The sequence below is a fragment of the Myxine glutinosa genome, chromosome 5, assembly GCF_964187855.1.
Source record: "Myxine glutinosa chromosome 5, kmMyxGlut1.1, whole genome shotgun sequence".
NCBI classification, from domain to species: Eukaryota; Metazoa; Chordata; class Myxini; order Myxiniformes; family Myxinidae; genus Myxine; species Myxine glutinosa.
Genome location: NC_136265.1, coordinates 77,455,419 through 77,469,830, shown reverse-complemented (window position 1 = coordinate 77,469,830; position 14,412 = coordinate 77,455,419). Strand labels below are relative to the sequence as shown.

At 43.2% G+C, this 14,412-nt stretch overlaps 1 long non-coding RNA gene across 1 annotated transcript; it reads left to right on the top strand.

The window, feature by feature from the left end:
* The first annotated feature begins 271 nt into the window (after positions 1-271).
* Positions 272-12,382, top strand: LOC144892038 (uncharacterized). Its single transcript, XR_013623354.1, has 2 exons — positions 272-343; positions 11,427-12,382. It is a non-coding gene; the product is annotated as an uncharacterized LOC144892038 (long non-coding RNA).
* The last annotated feature ends 2,030 nt before the right edge of the window (positions 12,383-14,412 follow it).

Below are 14,412 nucleotides of genomic sequence, written 5' to 3'. Positions count from 1 at the left end.
CCTTTCTTTAATTTTACAAACTTAAAGGGAAATAATAGTTTCGGCAACGATAACATTTAACAGATAACGTCAGCAACTTTACAATACCCACGACAAATGACGTGTTATACCTTGTACCCTGCTTTTCCCATGACTTGAAATAAAATGTGATTTTCAAAAGTTATGTTGCTGTTATTCCATTGTATTTTATTCTCAATTTTATTCTCATCAGGTCAACGCACAAGCTGACCTCGCTCAATTTTGGGGTGGTGGCATTCGGGGGTGTCTCGTGGGCACACCCCACCAATGAAAATGTCTGGCAGTGGTCATTCATGATACCCGGGACTACGCCGAACATTTTCCAGTAGGTTTCATCACGTTAATTCAGAGCTGATCTCGCTCAATTTTTCGGTCCCTTTCTAATGGCCCTTCTGACCACACCCACCAGAATGTGCCCGATAGAAGTCCATTTCCTTACATGCACATGCACATGGACCATTGCTATATACATGAAAATTGGTTAACTTTCCAGCTAGGCTGACCCCCCCCCCCCCCCCCCCAGCTAGGCTGACACCCCCCCCCCCCCCCCCGGGCTCTCGGTCTATTGCCGTCATCTGTCTACTTTCGGATTCGCTGCAGGTTCGTAATTCTCATCAAAATCTAAACAGTATTTGTAGAATATCAATAAAAGCCACACCACTGTTCATATCGGTAAATATTATTCCATCGTGTTTGGAATAACTGGAAAATGGGAAAACTTGGAAAAATTTGAAAAACAATATGGCCTATTTTACTCCAGGGGTCCAAGATTACCCACCCAAAATATCTTCGCGATCGGTTCAGCCGTTTTTGCGGTACCTTCGAACGACAGACAGATGGACATTTGGTGAATTATGGCAAGATTATTATTATTCTTCCACCATATTTTGCACCTCCGAAAACTTTAAAATTAAGTTTCTCAGCATCCGCTGGTCGGATTGACAGGAAATGTTCATCAAATGAGCGACTCGGCACGTATAATTTCTTTATGCTAATTATGACGTCATAGATCACGTGGTATGGGCGCCATATTGGAAAACACCTTCAACTTTGCCCCTCTATATCTCCGAAACGGCTCAATGGAAAAATTTGAGTAATGTCTCTTTCTAAAGAACTCTGCAATGGGACCCAAAAACATGTGTATTTAGTATATCAAAAATGCTAACGTTAAGAGGTTATAAATCGTCAAACACATCTTTGCTCCCACAAAAAAATTTTTCCCAGCTCCTTAGTTTAAAAATCTCACAATGCAAAAATTTTCGAAGTCATACGTCACGTGGTTCGGCCGCCATATTGTTTTCAGGAAAAACACGAAAACCCATTTTTCTCCGCAACGGCTGAACAGATAGAGCTCAAACTTGGCATGCATAATCGCACAGGGTTGGTGGCAGGAAGGGCAACCGGCCATAAAACATTCCTTCAAAAAGGGACCACGGTGCCCGAAAAAGGCCAACCCCTGCTCTGCAGGGAAAAATGGCCTCTAAAGGTGATTCACATGGTTTGGCCGCAATAAATAATTGAAGAAGAATCCTAAAAAGCTTCTAACGCTTGAACCACTGCATTGATCGACTTGAATTTTTAATGCATTGTCTATCTCATCAAGCGGAACAAGTGTGTAAAATTTCAACGTGATTGGTTTGATGGTCTCGAAGCTAGAAGTGTTTATTGTTGAAAGAAGAAGAAATGCAACATATTGTCTTCCCAAGTCATGTGACTCAGGGCTCCTGCCATTTTAAAGACATTTCTTTAAAAACCATTTTCTCTGCAATAATTGGACCGATTGAGAGCAGATTTTCACTATAGGAGTGACTCGGCCTGTAGAATATTTTAATAGTAATTATGACGTCATAGGTCACGTAGTTTGGCCGCCATATTGTTTTGAGTGAAATCCCATTTTCTCCAAAACGCCTGAACAGATCGAGGCCAAACTGTGCAGGCAGAATCGCATACCCAAGACGAACAAAAACGTCAGCATGCATGACGTCATGTGTCACATGGTTTCAGAGTTATGACGTTTTTAAGCATTATCCTTTAAAACCAAGCTCCTCTCTCATTTGTGATCCAATCGAGGGGAAACTTCACAGATGTATTCAGCATATCAGTCTACTAAAATGACCTTTTGGAATTTGCGATAGGTTACGTGGTTTGGCAGATATCGTTAATTAAACGAAAATATTAAAAACATTTATATCTCTTGAACCGCTTCATTGATCGATGTGAAACTTCATACTATAGTATAAGTCATGAAGCCTACCTAACAAGTGTGCAAAATTTTAAGATGATTGGATGTATGGTCTGGAAGCAAAAGGTGTTATTGCGTGAAGAAGAAGAGTCTGAGTGTGGGCAATTAATTATTTATCACATAGACAGACGTGCAGGCATTGTTCAACACGATCGCACGGGGTAATTTGAACCTCAAATAAAATTCTAATTTAAGATTTGTCAATGGCTGAGGTATATTAACAAACGAATAAAACAGATTTGGCCAAATTCCGACTTTTTTTGAAAAGATCGCATTTCACACAGCATAGTTTCAGTGCACAGCATAGTTGACTGCATTATTTGAGTGAAAATGAAGTGAGCAACGATTTGAAGTGTAAAGTGTAAATTTGAAGCGTAAATTTGAAGTGTAAATGAAGTGTAAAGTAGCAGGCTGGGAAGACAGTTTGAGTGCACCATCGGTCGTTTATTATGCAGCCGGGAAAACCACAAGCGCCCAGCGTCGGCCCAGCTTCCTCTGCCAAGCCGTATGCCCCGCCTCTTTTATATCCGCCTTCCAGTTTATTCCCATGCAATACATAACATCTCCCCCCTCCCATTAACAGTGAAAATACCAATGTGAAAATAACAGTGAAAAGCATACCAATGCATACAAAAATACAGATATACAAAATTGCGAAATTGCAAATGCAAAATTGAATGCGAAATGCATACAAGAATACGAGCTACAAGTCAAGGCAAGTAGGCACCTTTCGAACTCTGGATGATCGTCGGGGTGCAAAGCTGCCATGCGGCTCCACTGGTGGTGCTGCAACAGCGTTATGGGGTTCAGCCTCAGGGAGCGGTGCAGTACTATCTGCGGCAACAATGTCGCTGTTCACAGGTTCAGGAAGTGGCGAGATATCCTTTGTGAAAATGACAGGATCACAGGACCGATACCGGACATGATCAAGGTGCCTCCGGACGACTCGATTGTCCTCTAGTTTGATAACGTAGGACAACGGTCCCTCATTTTTGTGAACGCGCCCTGGTAACCAAACCATTCCGCGACCAAAGTTTCTCACAAGCACCGGGTCCCCGACCTTTATAGAGCGCTGTACAGCATGTTTGTCATGGTGAAGTCTCTGTTTCCACTGATTTTGATACACAACCGACAGCACATCTGGTCTTAGACAATCCAGTCGTGTACGCAAACGTGGTTTCATCAGCAGCTCAGCCGGTGTCACCCCTGTCGTTGTGTGGGGAGTGATGTGGTGAGTGAAAAGCACACGTGATAGTCTGGTCTGAAGGCTTCCGCCTGGTATCTTACTTAGACCAGACTTGACAAAACTCACAGAGCTTTCAGATAGTCCATTTGAAGCTTGATGGTATGGGCTCACAAACTTGTGAATGATACCATTCAGGCGGGTGAATTCAGTGAATTCAGAACTTGGGAAACAGGTTCCATTGTCAGTGACTATCAAGCGTGGCAAACCATGAGTGGCAAAGCACTGGCGCAGCCTCTCTATGGTAGCGTGTGAGGTTGCTGTATGCGTTACATAGGCGTCAATCTATTTAGTGTGAGCGTCCGTAACAACAAGGATCATACGGCCTTCGATGGGTCCAGCATGGACTAGCCGAATCCTCTGCCATAGTTCAGTGGGCCATTCCCAGGGGTGTAATGGTGCCTTAACAGGGGAGTTTCGACTGCTTTGGCATGGATAACAATGTTTCACACACTGTTCGATGTCAGAGTCGAGGTGAGGCCACCAGACATAGTTCCGTGCCAGCGATTTCATTCTTACAATGCCTGGATGACAATCGTGAAGCTGGTCCAAAATCTTTGTGCGCAAGTTTGGGGGAATGACCACTCGGCATCCCCACAGCAAGCAGCCATTCTCGACACTTAGTTCATTTTGCCTGACCTTGTAAGAATTCAATTCAGGGTCAGCATCGCGTAGAAGGCCCCACCTTTGCCCAGTAGCACGAATGACCTTGGAAAGAAGTGGGTCACGCCTAGTGTAGGTCCGTATCTGGTTGGCATCAATTGGGTTGTCATTCAAAAAGTCCATCAGAGATATCATGCTGCCAGGTACAGGGGGGTTAAGCACTGTGTCCGGAAGTGGTAGGCGACTCATGGCGTCTGCATTTGAAATTGTGGAGCCAGGTCTGTACGTAATATCGTAATCATAAGCTCAGAGTGAAAGTGACCAGCGTATGATCCGAGGCGGTAAGACCTCTGAGGTAGCCTTTGATGGACCAAACAAACTAATCAGTGGCTTGTGGTCCGTGTAAATCGTGAAATGCCGACCGAAAACGTACTGGTGAAATTTCTTAACTCCGAATACAATGTCGAGTCCTTCTTTGTCCAGCTGACTGTAGTTCTACACAGCAGTAGACAGTGTACGAGATACGAATGCTGTTGGTCTCTCTGTGCGATCTGGCATGATGTGTGACAGAACAGCACCAACCCCGTACTGACTCGCATCACACGACAGGACCATACCTTTGTCTGGGTCGTAGTGAACTAGCACATTTGAAGACCGCAGCATGTCTTTTGACTTCTGGAAGGCTGCTGACTCCAGAATGTCCCATTTCCAGCTGATGCCTTTTTTAAACAGGCAATACAGTGGGCCCAGCATGGTAGCAATGTTTGGGATATACCTGCTGTAGTACTGCAGCATGCCAATGTAAGCCTTGAGTTCAGTCATGTTTGTCGGAGCAGGGACGTCTTTGATTTCTCTGATCTTCTCTTCTGTGGGATGTAAGCCTTCGGCATCAATACGATGGCCCAAATAGGTCACCGACGGAACCATGAACTCGCACTTGTCTCTCCGCAGGCGTAGTCCAGAGTCGGAAATAATACGTAGCACACGTTCGAGGTTGTCCAGATTATGAAGCTCAGAGCGGCCAGTGACTAGGATGTCGTCTTGGTAAACAACAACGTGTGGTTCAGCAGCGAACAGGCTGTTCATACAGCGTTGGTAGATTCCTGGCGCCGATTTGACACCAAAACTCAGGCGGTTGTATCTGTGGAGCCCCCGATGCATGTTGATGGTGAGATATTCTTTGGAATCCTCATCCAGAACGACTTGTAGGTAGGCCGACCTCATGCCGAGCTTGGTGAAGTACTGTCCTCCCCACAGTTTTGCGTATAAGTCACCGATCCTTGGTATGGGATATTTGTCCAAGGTGGAACATTTGTTGGTCGACATTTTGTAATCCCCACAAAGGCGTATCGACCTGTCTGCCTTCACAACAGGAACAACTGGAGCAGCCCAATTTGAGTACTGAACTGACTCAGTGACTCAATGATACCTAACTTTTCCAGCCTGGCTAAATCTGCACGAACATTTTCTTTCAATGCGAGAAGGACTGGGCATGCTTTGCAGAAAATTGGCTTCACATCTTTCTCAACGTTGAGCTTGGCAGTGAAGCCCTTCAATGTCCCGAGTTCATCCTTGAAGATGTCCAGGTATCTCCCGAGGAGGTGCTGCAGTACAGTTGGTGGCTTGGAAGCCTGTAGTTGGTGGATGTGTTCCCAATTGAATTTGACAACATCGAGCCAGTTTCGCCCGAGAAGTGTGGGTCCATCCCCAGGGACGACCAAGAGTTGTAATTGGTGAGTGTTGTTTCCGTAGGTTACTGTGACATCACACGACCCGCGGGCTTGTATTGACTCACCAGTATACGTGGTGAGTTGGATCGGGGACCAATGGAGGCTGGGTTTTTCACGATTCACCCACAGGTTACGGAAAGCTGCTTCGCTCATGAGTGAGACGGCAGCACCCGTGTCTATCTCCATTTCCACATTCCGTCCGTCTATATCTACTATAACCAGTATTGGAGTAGACTGTCTGCCAGACTTTGTGTGGAAAAGGTCATACGACTGAACGCTGTGGCTAGGGCTGTCTCTGTCAGTCACATCTTCTTGGTTAGGCTCTGAGTCAAGGAGGTGGGTTTTGCATTCCTCTCTCCTTTTCACCTGTTTTTTTTCCAGCACCAGCTGCCAAGCAGTTTCCAGGTGTTTTGGCATCGGATTTTCAGGTCGGATGTTGTGGGTTTCGGGTCGGATCAACCCGGTTGACAGATGACAGGTCAGCACTAGGCTGGTAAGTGATGGAGCGTGCAATATCTGCAGCATTTTTGTCTGCACACTCAATTGCGATAGCAATGTCCTTTGCACTGGAAAATGTCAGAGTCCGTTCAGCAAGTAGGCGCCGGCGAATCCGATCTTGCTCCACTCCCACTACGAGCAAGTCCCTTAGCATGTCGTCGAATGTAGCACCAAACTGGCAATGCTGGTCAAGGTGTTTCAGGTGAGCTATGAATGCCGAAATGGACTGCGTTGAGGTTTGGCGACATGTAAAAATTGAATCGACTCACAATGACGGAGGGTGTAGGTTCGCAGTGCTCCTTCATTGCTGCCACAAGCTCGGCGTGTGTCAAATCCATCGTGGTCCTGGGCATGGCAAGATTCTTCAGAATAGTAAACGTCTCGCTGCCACATACCGACATCAGGATTGCTTTCTTCCTGGCATCATCCTCGATGCCATTAGCTTGGTAATAACACTGTAGACGCTCAATGTACGCCTCCCAGCTTCCTTCGCGCGGATTGAACTCGTCAATCCGGCCGTAGGACATGGTGCTCAAGTAGCGTATGCCGTGAAATAACGAGTTGGTAGGCCAACAGCTAACTGCAATAGCTCAGCTTGCTTTGCACGCGCTCACCAGAATCCCATCCTCGTCGCCATGTAAAGTATCAGGCTGGGAAGACAGTTTGAGTGCACCATCGGTCGTTTATTACGCAGCCGGGAAAACCACAAGCGCCCAGCGTAGGCCCAACTTCCTCTGCCAAGCCGTATGCCCCGCCTCTTTTATATCCGCCTTCCGGTTTAATCCCACGCAATACATAACACATAAATATCGTGGTTAGAGATATAACATTGTAAGTGCTATGTTGCCAATATTCTTGTTAATATTTTGACACGAAATAAGTTCACACTTTTGTTGCACATGTGGAATAAAAAGGGCTTCACCTTTAGAGCAGTGTATATTAGAGGAGCATCTGCAGCAATGTTTCTTGTTTATTATTATTATTATTTTTTAAATAAAGACATTTAATGTTATTTTTATGCTACAAAAGTGTGTGTTATGGTTAGACGTTTCAGAAAATGTTACGTTGGATACGTATAAAGGTTTAAATATCTGTTTTTTCTTTAAATTCGATATCAACAATTACCTCAGTGAGTCGCAATTCGCGTTATTATTAATTGATGAACTTACAAACATTTAGGTGAATTTTAAACGTGACCAGCATGTGCAGGGGATGCTTCCCAGAAGAATGAGTGGCCACATTAGCTTGTACGACCTAAAATGAGTGTGCTGGATAGTGCAATGCTGGGATATTTGGACCACTTTTACATGTTGTACACCAAAGGAAAAAAACAAATGTTTTTTGTGGCTCAAAATTTTATTTCAAGTCCCACATGCTTAAAAATACATACACTTGTCATGTAATATACACTTGCCTCAATTTTGACGTCATAAAACGAAAAGTATGTGTATGTGTGTAGTGTGTGTGTGTGTGTGTGTGTGTGTGTGTATGTGTATATGGGGGGGGGGGGGGGCGTGGGGGTGTGTGTGTGTATCAGGGTTTTATCCAAAGGGGTTGTGTCAAAGCATGTCCAATGAAAGTGGGGTTTTCAATGAAATGAAATTTTAGCAATGAAAGGGGTCTTTTTGGTCCTCCTGGTCTTTTCGCACCTCTGGAGGGTGGCTGGTCACCATCATCTCAGGCCATCCCAGGTGAGTTAGCTAGACAAACACCAGGGACAAAACACCACAATAAATTAAGGTTAAAAACAGTAAAAATTACATAAAAACACAACCGAGATGAAAAGATACAGTGCCTTAAGAAAGTATTCACCCCTTGACTTTTTCACTTTTTGTTGCATTACAGCCTGAATTTAAAATTGATGGAAAAGGGGGACAGGTTCCCGACTGTTCGTGATTCATCGGGGAAAATCAAAAATCTCGAATATGCCCACAAAAGTCGGGATTGTCGAAGCAAACCACGAATGGAATTGAAAACTTGTTTCGTGAAAAAACGCAAATGTCGATTGGCATGGTGGGGGATGGTTTATGCGCACATTCAACTGTTTTATGCGTGACAAGTGCAAGATGCTTTCAGAACCGTTGTGTGCAGGTGGAAGAGTTCACCGGAATCTCAAGACAACTGTGTCCCATTTAACTCGCGTCTAAATGTCGGAATTTGCGAGATTGTTGACAAAGCTTATTCGACCTTGCTCAGTCTCTCCGCCTACAAAGCAGTAAACAAAGGATGTTTTTGAACCCATGAATATTATAAAGGTCTCTCTGTTCTCTGAAAATGTATAAAAGTGAATGCAAATTTAAAATTCAGGTATCTGAATTCAGGTGTCGTCTTGTATCTGAATAAATGTCTTGTATATCTTGGTCCGACTCAAGAAGGGGCTCATTCCAACCCGGGGGGAAATGGGGCAAAAGGGTAGAGCCTCGACATGCACAGCTGGTGGGAAATGGTTTAAGAGTGGCTGGACCTGGTTTTACACGTGGCACGTGGAAGTTGCTTTCAGAAGTGATGTGCGCGCAGCTGGTGGGAAATGTTTTTCCATCAGGGAAAATGTCAAAGTTTTTACGAACACGAATGCACATGATTATAGTTTTCATTAAATTCTTACAAATACAATTCCAAAAGTTTAGCTTCCTCTTTTGCTGCGAGTGTCATGTTACTTTATCGAAAACGAACAGTTTGTGCTTCGATCTTGCTTGATTCCCAAAGCCCGTCATGACCCCGGCAATGGTTGCCGTTTTAACTGTACAAGCTTGAAGGATGATACGGTATTCTGTATTATCTTACGAAGATAAATGTTGAGTTTAAATTGCATCCTTTCAAATGTACCGGTATCACAGCCTTGTGTTAGAATTTCATTTTATTTTAGATTCAAAACAAAAGTTCATTTTCACTTATGTTTTATGAACCAGTCTCGCTGATCGGCGCAAGACTTACACCCCATATATTACACATTAATCTTGTGCGGACTAAAGGAATCAGGAGACTTCAAACGAAACAATAGATGGGTAATTAAATAATCACTCACGGTTCCCGATCAAAAACAAATGACAAAATAATTATGTAACAAATCAGGCAACCCTACTCCCCACGTCATATCGCATCTATAAGCTTCTTCCCCCCTCCCACTCCTCCCCATGCGGAGAATTTGCAATCATCTCTGTGAACCAGGCTTTTCCTGAAACAGAAAATACTAATATGAGGCTGAAAAAAATATATTGCTGGTCTCTGGTCAGACCAAAGTTCCAGAATTGATGCGGCGATGCGGTTTTTATTTTTTTGAAAAGCACGGATTGCACATATAGAGGTTTGTGTCCTCATGCCTTGCGGTCCTCCTCATCTGCCATGGTGCCGTCCAGAGAGAAATTAAAGACAGCCAATGGGACTTGTAGGCCCTTTTTTGTAAATAATGAACACAAGCTGAAGTTATTTTAAAATGTATTTATTCTGAAAATCATTATGTTCTTCAAGCATATTATAGACTGCCATTTCGTTCTCGAGATCGCCTCGCCGTACCGTCAAACATTCCAATGATCGCTACAACACCATGCGCAAGTGGTCTCACAGGCCGATGGTCTCCCACGATATCTTCTCCCAGTCCAGCAGATTATCTCAGACACTTACAACTTAATGACAAACGAGATAGGATCCAGGCCTAACTAACGAGACCACCCGCAGCTCTCTAGGCCTTCTGGTTGCTTCACACGAACCCGACAAAGAACGTCTTCGTTTCAATAAATGACAATATCCAGCCGATTGGATTCATGACGTCACGGCACACAACACTACTCATACCTTTGGAACGGCTGGTTGGATTTGGAGAAACTAAACGGAGCTTTGTAGGGGAGAACCGTGCGCGAACGTCGATATCAATGGCGACCCTCAGACCCGTAATTCCTGAGATAGCGCGCCGGCCCGGCAACAACAGGCACGCGCTGTTGTAGGTACCGTTGGAAATTAAAAACAAAAAAAATTGTTGATGCGCAGGGTCAAAATCGATGCTCGCGCTGACCAGAGACCGGAAATATATTTTTCTCGGCCTAATATTAACTTGGGATTCCTACCCGTAGGTGAAAAGGGATAATCAACTTAGTACAAAGTCAGTCCGTGGGTGGACGGGAAAAATTTTCTGCATCCGCTAAAAACCGCGAACATGCGGGACACAGGGCCGCAAATGTAGAAGCAGGTCGCATTTTATCAACCGCGAATGTCGGGGTCCAACGGTATCTAAGTTACATTCATATTGAGTATCCCGAGTTAATACCCTCGTTTAAGCACTTTTGGCAGCGATTACAGCTTTGAGTCTTCTTGGGTATGTCTCTAACAGCTTTTCACATCTGGATTTAGGGAGTTACTCCCATTCTTCCTTGCAGATTTGCTCAAGGTCTTTCGAGTTGGATGAGAGCATTGATGAACGGCAATCTTCAAGTCTTTCCAGAGATTCTCAATGGGATTCAAGTCTCGGCTTTGGCTGGGCCACTCAAGGACTTTTAGTCCAGTGGAATCCTGACTGACCGTGTTTTGCAGTATATACAACGTTTCATTGCAATTTCTGTAACTCATATGTATACTGATCTCAAAACAAGAGGGTGCCACTTTGGCACCTTTGGGGAATTTTTTTTATTGCCATTTGAAAAAGGGAACGTTTTCGAGCGATTATCGACATTTTGTCGACTCGTCTAAAATATATTTTTATAAATTAGTCGTACCTATGTCCAAATTAGCGAGACTATTTACAGCCTGTTAACATTTATTACATAGAAATTTATGATAAAATCATCCAGGGGCAGAATAATGCACTTTCTATCAAATTTTGTTGTGAATAGCAAATAGTATCGGTTTAACCTAGAATATGCGCCAGTAGATAATAAACAACTTGCATATATATTTACTTTCCATATATATTTCAGATGCTTAATTCATGGTACACCCATGAGGACAATTGATGAAAATACATAGATTACAGACCCATTGAAATAAACATGAATGTATACTCCTGTAACATAAAATGCAATAGTTTATATGTGATAATTTTGAACCATTTGTTGTTTTGACCATATCATATATTTATTCTTCTGTCTCTTTCTTATTCCAGACTGACTTGAAACATGGCATCCAATGAAGCAGAGGGGTGTCTCTTCAACTGTGGAAAATCAAAAGAAAATCTTATCTCTGCCAAGCCCCAGCGCCTGCGTACTATCATAGACAGAAGCAAAATCCGTGGTGATGGGTTGCATGTAGAACTAGAGCATAGACTAGCTGATGATCCTAACACTGCACTCTTATGTCACAAAAGTTGTCTTTCGACATATACGTCAAAGACCCACATCAAAAGATTTGTGGAGGCAAATAGCAACGAAAGCAGTGGAACACCCCCCTCCAAAAAGAACACGTCGATCAGAAATTGCCCAGTTTGATTTCTTGACAGACTGCTTATTTTGTGGTGAGGTGTGTGAACCAGCCCCTGACCCACGTCATCCTCATAGATGGAAAAGAGTAGTCCATTGCAGAACTGCTGAAAGGGGGCCTGGCATGAAGAGCTTCAAAGATTCCATTCTGGAAGTATGTTCCATTCGAGAGGATGAAATTGCCCAGCAGGTCAGGATACGGGTGCAAGGAGCTGTCAGCGACCTTCATGCAGCAGATGCACAGTACCACAAGGAGTGCATGACAAAGTTCATGGGATCAAGATCAAACCGGTGCTCATCATGATGATTTTCGTCCGGGAAGAACGTGAAGGCGACTGGCCTTTGCACATGTGGGCAGTTCAACAGATGATCCCCTACTTCTTTGCTTCTGGACATACAAACTATGCCAGGTATGGGCTCTACTACCTGCGGTCTATGGAGCGACTTCCTGATGACATCTTGGAGGACTTCTTTCGGCGTCACAATCGGCGTCGGTGCTGTGGGTATTGACATTTATGACATGATATTTATGTGTGGAAAAATGCACATTGTGTTCGAAAGAAGGGTATATTGGTTCAAAGATTAATGAAAATAACACAATATGATATAGTATAGGTCAAATAAACGTGTTGTGTGCACAGTACTTGTGTGTGTTCAATATTGGAGGATTTAATACTGTCCGAAAAGTAGGCATCTTGTGATCAACGATTCATTTTTTTTTAATGTGTATAAAAAATTTTCCCCAAGGGTGCGACTTTGGCACCCTCTTGATTTATTATCAGTAGATATCAAACACCTAGAAACAACTATAAAACATTGTATACACCAAAAAACACACCTCAGCCCAATATCATACTTTTTCCACTGGACTATTTCACGTTCTTATTCTATGCCTCCTCACAATTCAATCTCAGAGTTCTACGGAGTGTTCCTCGAACTTCATGGTGGAGTTCCTGGTCTGACATGCACTGCCAACTCTGGGACCCTGTATAGAAGGTGTGTTTCTTTCCAAGTCATGTCTAAACAATTAAATTGGCCACAGCTGGACTCCAATTAAGTTATAGATACATCTCAAGGAAGATCAATGGCAATTGGATGCACATGAGCTCAATTTTGAGTGTCAAAGCAAAGGGGTTGAATACTTATTTACTCAAGGCATTTCAGCTTTTCATTTTTAATTAATATGTAAAAATTTCGAAAAAGAAATTCCAGTTTGACATTATGGGGTATTATATGTAGATCAATAATATATTATATGTAGGCGCTGTAGAGGGCACAATGGATCTGCTTTGAAAACTTAGCTTTGATAAACTGGAAAGAGGATCAAAGTCTAGCGCACTCAGACCCAGAACTGGAAGTTTATGTTTATTTTGTCCATTACTTTCCCTGCTGCCCTATTGTCAGTTCATGCTCTCTATCATTTGCACTTACATGCTCTTCCATTATACATCATTTCCTCTTCCATCTTGCAGAGAAACAATACGAACAGAAGATATTAAAAGAGTGCAAAAGGGTGGTTGCTTACCTGACAAATTTGTAAAACGAGAGATTTTTTGTTTCAACCACGGGTGCTTTGAAATATTCTGCAAAACAATGTGTTGGAATCAAATATAAACACGAACAGGAAACACCTTCACAAGTGAACAACAGTATTGTGCTCCACAGTCACAGGAGGTCAGCAACCCCAGCATGTGTGAACATACTTGTTCATGCAAATCAAATAGTCTAAAACGGTATCAAACCCTCACCTTCATGGTGAGTCTTTTTTTGGGATTCTCACGAAGCATCCCGGTTAGAAGCGAAGTCAATTCTTTGTCTGCACCTGGTGGTGGCCTGAGCACTAACTTATTGCTGAAATCTACCTGTGAAGCAGCAAAACAAATGTATTCGTGACAGAATCCAAAAGCATCATCGCACTCAAATACTGTACTCGCATTTACACAATAAGCATAAGCATCTTCCAAACAATCAATCTCTGATGCAATAACCAAGACTTCACTCTGAACGAATAAAATACATTTTCATTCATGAAATAAAATATGCGATGAAATACAGAAGTTTTCTTTGTTAACCGAAAAACAAACCCTCTTCACTCAACAATGAATATGAAGTCGATTGGTTTATTTAATAAATTTGTGAAAACTCAAATATTTCGCAGTCAAAATGAAACGTAACGAACAGTAATTACAAAAGAGGGTACACGTGAATGATGAAACAATCGCTTGTTTCATTCCATAGTGGAGAAGGAAATAGATCACGTGTCCAAACCAGAATATACAGCAGAACGTCCACTCATCAAACGAACAGATCTTAACATCAAAAGCATCGCCATGAGCCATGTGTCCAAAATGGCATGTGCTGAACAAGTCAAGCAACACCATCCCGCACCAAACCACCAGAAATACTAAAACAAAATATATCCCTCAGCACTCTCTTCACTCACCGCACCTTCACACCACACAGGCAGACCCTCCTACCTCACTTATCACACCCTGAGCACACCCTATCACTCTCGGCACTGTCAATCTCCTGTGCAGTTTCTCTCCACAAACTTAATCCACTGTTGTCTACAAATTCAAATCAAGTCAGTCTTTTGGGACTGCTGCAGGTAACATGTAACTCAGTGCTACCTGCCGCATGGTCAGGTTGTCGGCGACGAAACCGACACCCCTC